We start from the raw sequence: 6,689 nt of genomic DNA on the forward strand, positions 1-6,689 counted from the left end.
CCAACTTTACTGTAGCATAAGCTTTCGAGAACCACAGCTCTCTGCATTACTTTCATGTAAACTGACACTGCAATTCCTACAATTATCCTGAACCCAGTGGCCAATATTGAGGCACCTGGCATTATTTTCTGAGGAGTCATGCCTGCTGCAGATGGACAGACGGATGGATGGCTGGGTGGACAAAGTCTTTTCTGTTTCGAAGATGCTTTTAATTGGCTAGCCACCTTGGTGGCCCTGGTGATGGCAGAAAAGCAAGATAGAAATTCCGCAAATAAATAAATAAATAAATAAATAAATAATATTATATATTTATTTTAATAATAATAACAATAACATTTGATTTATATACTACCCTTCAGGACAACTTAACGCCCACTCAGAGTGGTTTACAAACTATGTTATTATTATACCACAACAATCCCCCTGTGAGGTGGGTGGGATTGATTGAGCTCTGAGAGAGCTGTGACTGACCCAAGATCACCCAGCTGGCTTCAAGCGGAGGAGTAGGGAATCAAACCCAGTTCCCCAGATTAATAATAATAATAATATTTGATTTATATACTGCCCTTCTGGACAACTTAATGCCTACTCAGAGCAGTTTACAAAGTGTGTTGTTATCATCCTCACCACAATCACCCTGTGATGTGGGTGGGCCTGAGAGAGCTCTGAGAGAGTTGTGACTGACCCAAGGTCACCCAGCTGGCTTCAAGTGGAGGAGTGGGGAATCAAACCCAATTCTCTGGATTAGAGTCCTGCCTCTCCTAACCACTACACCAAACTGGCTCTCCTACACCAAACTTCATTCATACTATATTTTTCTCCCCAAAGTTGCTTATTATAACAATATTCTGTTCTCCATTTTTTCCTCACAATAGCCATATGAGGTAGGTTGGTCTGAGGGCCAAGCTACACATGACGAATGACACTTGAACGGCAAGTGTATTTCTCCCTGTTCACTTGCCCTCCACTCAATCCACTTGCCGTTCAAGTGTCATTCGTCATGTGTAGCTTGGCCCTGAGTGTATGATTGACCCCGGTTCACTCAGCACATTTCCATGGAAGAATGGCAATTTCAAACTTGTATCTCCAAGATCTAAGATGCTCTAACCACATGCTGGATTTTCACATATACAAGTGCACTCTCCTACATCTCTTCATACATTGTTTAAATAATGAACTACCATTTTTTGTTTGCTTGTCCGTACCCAATTTGAACACATGAAGTCACTGAAAACAATTAAATCACTGATCCACCTATCTAGCTTTGTATTATGTGGTAGCAACACTCCATGGCATTGTTGCAAAGCATTATCTCTCCTGCAGGCAAGACATTACTTTTAAAAGAGACAAGTGGAAACAAAAGAGTCTCTCTGTCTATTTTAATGTGACGCTTTAACCTCTAAAGTACAGAATTGTATTAAAAGGGGCTGTTCTCTTCCTCAGCCTCTTAACAGAGAAGTCAGGAGGACTCAGAAGTTTATTCATTCTGGTACAAAGTGAAAACCATGTAACCCATCTCAGACCCATGGAAGTCTGTTTTTTAAGGCTTCTATTCAAAAGCGATCTAATCAATCTTGAAATAGTCAAATATACTAAGATCACAAAGGTACAGATTACAGTTCCATATAGAAATGAAATCAGTAGCAGATATGCATACATGGAATAATCCCTTATCCTATATATATTAGATCCAAAAGATAAAATATAATTTTAAGAATCCCACCAAAGCACTTTGAAAAAGGATAGATATTCTCACGCAACCCATGTTGGAGAGATTCAGGGCCAAGCTACACATGACGAATGACACTTGAACGGCAAGTGTATTTCTCCCTGTTCACTTGCCCTCCACTCAATCCACTTGCCGTTCAAGTGTCATTCGTCATGTGTAGCTTGGCCTTCAGATATCTTCTGGGAGTTGCTATCTAATATAGGCTCAGTCACATAAAATCTGCCCTGACTTGGATAACCCAGGAGAGCTGGATCTCAACAGGGTCGGCCTTGGTTACTAATTGGATGGGAGATCTCCAACAAAGACCAGGGTTGGAGAGGCAGGCAATGGTAAACCACCTCTTTTCGTCTCTTGCCTTGAAAACCCCACCAGGGGTCGCTATAAGTCAACTATAACTTGAGGGCAAGATTTCATTTTTTCACATAAAACTTGTTCCAAAAATCTTCCAATTTGCCACATCCATTGTTATGACAGAAGTTTCTTTCTGAGCTTAAAACTTTTTCTCATGCAAATGAAAGTATTGGAGCTGTGTACTTTCTAGACCAACTTGTTCAGATTGGAGTCTGAGGATCTATTCGACTTTTTAAGAAGTATCTCTTCAAGGATGGAACAGCAAGAACTTAGCTAAGCAAAGTAACTTACACATATTTTACCAATATAATATCAGCTCAAATTTGAGGCCTGTTTCCTTTGTTTAATCAATACCTTATTAACAAACATCTATGACATTATCATGCCAAGAGTGAACTTTTCTAACAACTTTCCCCTAAAAATTCTTAGCAGGAGATATTAGGGATTGAACCAGGATATCCTACATGTAGAAAGGTGCTCTACCACTGAGCCCGGTCACACCAGAAGTGATGTTATTGCAACGGAGATGCTGATTGGACCCTCTCAACCTTAAGTCCCTGCTTTTTCCATCTTCCACCAGTTGTTAGAACATCCCTGCCACTCCTGACAACTAAACGGCAAGACAGAGAAAACACATGAGTAGGAAGCAATTGCCAATTAACAAATTCAAGGAGTCAGAGGCATATATTAAATACAAAATATTGTGTTCATATATAGTCAAAATTTCTCACATAGTCAACATAACATTGCAAGGTAAATTTCAAACAATTACAGTAACATGATGGTGCAACACAAATACAGTCAGGAAGAACATCCCACAGGTAATCTATGAAAGATTCCTGACTGTATTTGTGTTGCACCGTCATGATACTGTAATTTTTTGAAATTTACCGTGCAATGTTATGTTGACTATGGGCCAAGCTACAAGTGACGAATGACACAGGTTGGACACTTGTCAGCTTTGATGAGAAATGTAGGCATCCTGGTCTTGCAGCTTGGCTCTCTGACTGCTGTCCAATGGACTTTTCAACTGTCACTTGTCCAACATTCCGCCAAGCTGCCTACATTTCCCATCAAAACTTGAGGGAAGCTGACAAGTGTCCAACCTGTGTCAGGTGTCACTTGTAGTTTGGCTCCTAGCCAGCCTTATGAATGATACAGCCCTGACCTAGGCTTCGGCCTAGTCAGCTTTATGAATAATATGGCCCTGACCTAGGCTTCGGCCAATGGACTTTTCAACTGTCACTTATCCAACATTCCGCCAAGCTGCCTATATTTCCTATCAAAACTTGAGGGAAGCTGACAAGTGTCCAACCTGTGTCATTCGTCACTTGTAGTTTGGCCCTATGTGAGAAATTTTGACTATATATGAAGATAATATTTTGTATTTAATATATGCCTTTGACTCCTTGGCTGAATCCACATGCCCTCGGAGTGTCCCGGCATTGCGCTAAATGTTCGCTAAACACCCAGAAGTATAGCATCTTTCTAGAGCGATTTCTGATTACTTCCGGGTGTTTAACGAACATTTAGCGCAATTCCAGGATGCTCCGAGGGCATGTGGATTCAGCCCTTGATTTTGTTAATTGGCAACTGCTTCCTACATGTGTGTTTTTACTGTCTAGCCGTTAATTTGGAGTAGGTACCTCCCTTTGTATTCAATATTGACACCTAGAGCTGCCAGTCCCCCGCTCCCAGCCTCTCTCCCCTTCCACCACTCACCTGACCAGCAGAGCAGAGGGGGAAGGCATGAGTTCAGGAGGCAAGTACCATCTGGGCAAGCCCACAGTGGGTACACTCCTAGTGGAACACAACCATGTCATTTCCTGGAGTGATGTCATTGTTCTGGGGTTGATTCTTAAAGAATTGGCCCTGCTAAAAGCACAGGAGCATTCCCATGGCCAGTGCGATGACCTTACTCCCAGAAGTGATGTCATCGTGTCAGTTGTGGGAGCGGGAGCGTGCTTCACATGTGTGCAAAATTTTTCAAACCAGTGAGTACCGGGTCCCCCCCCCCCAACCTCTTGCCAGGAGGTTAAGGGGACCTGGCAACCTACTGACAGATTTATGGCTCATCATGAACCCATCTTGCCAACTGTTTTCTTGCTCAGAGCTATGTAATTGCTGCTTGCTTGTTAGAAGACAATAACATAAGCTTTCCTCGCAGATCAGCCTCCTTTATTCCTTTGGTGTCTGCTTTGATTTGCAGAGAACTTTTCACTACTGCCCTTAAAAAATGGCAAAGGCAGGAACGGGCTGTTTCCATCCTCAAATCAGGTCACACTCATTTGGGACATGGAAACGTAATGATCCCCGCAAACAGAGAAGGGCTCCTGCTAATTTTTTTTTGTTTGTTCCCCAGCCCAACACGCAGCTCAGCATTTTCAATATATATTTAAAATAACAAAGCCACAACAAGTGAATGCTTCCCCCCCAGAAATTGCCAACGTATGCTCCGAGATCGCCTGCATTTTGCATTGTGTCAGTCCATGTCAGAGGCTTCAGGGAAGGTAATATAGGAGATGAATGAAAGTCTATCGTCTCGGTGCCAAGATGAAAAAGTGACAGCTTATAATGAAAAGAAAAATAGTTTCCATTTTGGGCCTCTGTAAGTAAGAAAATGACGGAGCCCTGGGAACGCACGGCCTGAAAAATGATCCCTTTGACAGACGGGCCTATAAGTGAAAGTGCACGGGATATAATTTGAACCATAATATTGGAAATAATGATTATTTTAGGGATCACATGATTTAAAATAAATCCTTGGCTGCTCAGCGGAAAATGGAACAGGGAGCAACGTTAGGCTGTGGGGCAGGTGGGTGGGGAGAACGGTGGGTTAATTTAAGAAATAAATGACCGAGTTGAAGATTTGTATCTCAGGGATAATGGCACATATCGGATAATCACAAAAGGAAGGAGGATAGGACACAACAATCAAGTTCCTTTTTGTCCTACAAACCTAGATCTGAAAAGAATTTTGTCAAGGACAAGCAAACATTCGGCCAGAGTCGAAACATTTTTTTGTCTAGGAAGTGATTTCAGGATAGGAGCAAGCACCTTACGGCCACAGCGCGATCTACATTTCTTATAGCTGTTGATTAATCATCTTCTCAGTTTTTTTCCTCTGCAAGTAATTTCAACCAATTAGGTAGCATCATATACCTGGCATGACTACAGCACAACATGATGTAACAAATTGGTTTAGGCTATATTTTGACAGTACAAGGGGCAAAATGAAGTCCATTTTGAAGTTTTAGGTTGCCAGGTCTCAACTGGCAACCTTTGGAAGTAATTAGGAGGTAGAGACTGGTTTGCTGGAGTCATGCTGACAGGGCTTTTTTTCTGGGAAAGGAGGTGGTGGAACTCAGTGGGTTGCCCTCGGAGAAAATGGTCACATGGCTGGTGGCCCTGCCCCCTGATCTCCAGACAGAGGGGAGTTTAGGTGGCCCTCCGCACTGCTGAGCGGGCCATCTAAACTCCCCTCTGTCTGGAGATCAGGGGGCGGGGCCACCAGCCATGTGACCATTTTCAAGAGGTTCCGGAACTCCGTTCCCCCGCGTTCCTCCTGAAAAAAAAGCCCTGCATACTGATATAATTTCTGATAAAAAGAAGCAAAAACTTCATCATGGGTCACTCTAGGATTTGCAAAAACGGTATGGTAAAATGAAATCGGTGTGTGCCCCCAATTTTCCCTCATTTTGTCCGACTGGCCCTTTAAGCACCAGTAAACAACAAGACAGTTTGCGAGGAGGACTTCAGCTAAAGCAGGAGACTTATGGGAGTCATATGGGATGATCCAACTTAGTAGGCTATGGTCATAGGAACCAAGTCATGCCCGTGTCACATGCGACCATAACAAAATGAACACTTTTGCAATAATGCCGGGGGGGGGAGCAAAGGATGGGTGGAAGGACTTTTTGATTCTGACCAAGCTTTTTGCAATATATTGGAGGAGCTACATTGTCACAACAGTTGACATGATAGTAAAAGCATGTTCACAAATTCACGCTTGTATGTTGAAATTCAGGAGAGTTTATTACAGGGCTGTACAATTTGTGAATCTTCAATCCCTGCAACCATCCATCAGACACTTATGGTGACCCATTAGGGGACTCAGAAGAATTCCTGTGTCTGCTGCCTGCTTAAGACTCTACAAAACAGAAGAGTTGTGAAGTATGTTGCAAGACACATAAAAGGCAAACCAGGATCTCAAGTTGTGCAAGTCTGGTTTGACATGCCTAAAAAAGTCAGTCTTTCTCATGTCAGTCTCTCATATGGCTTTATTCATGAGCAGGGACTTATCAGGCACCACAAGATGCAAACTGAGGGATCCGCACCCTAGAGACAAGCTCTTCATATCACCAGGATTGATAGTAGCAAAAATCACAGGAAAGAAATGCTGTTGGCCACAACCTTTTTGTGCTTGGGAAAGGAGGTCCCAAATAGTGAATCTCACTTATTCATGTATTTATTCATTTAAGAGATTTACATCCTGCATTTTCCCCAGTTGAAGATCCAAAGCAGCATACAATATCATTCATTTTATTAACTTAGCAACCACGTGGGATACTAGAAAAGAGCGAAGTAGTGCCTATAAGATTAACAAAAT

Source organism: Eublepharis macularius, chromosome 8 (genome assembly GCF_028583425.1).
Source record: "Eublepharis macularius isolate TG4126 chromosome 8, MPM_Emac_v1.0, whole genome shotgun sequence".
Taxonomy (NCBI): domain Eukaryota; kingdom Metazoa; phylum Chordata; class Lepidosauria; order Squamata; family Eublepharidae; genus Eublepharis; species Eublepharis macularius.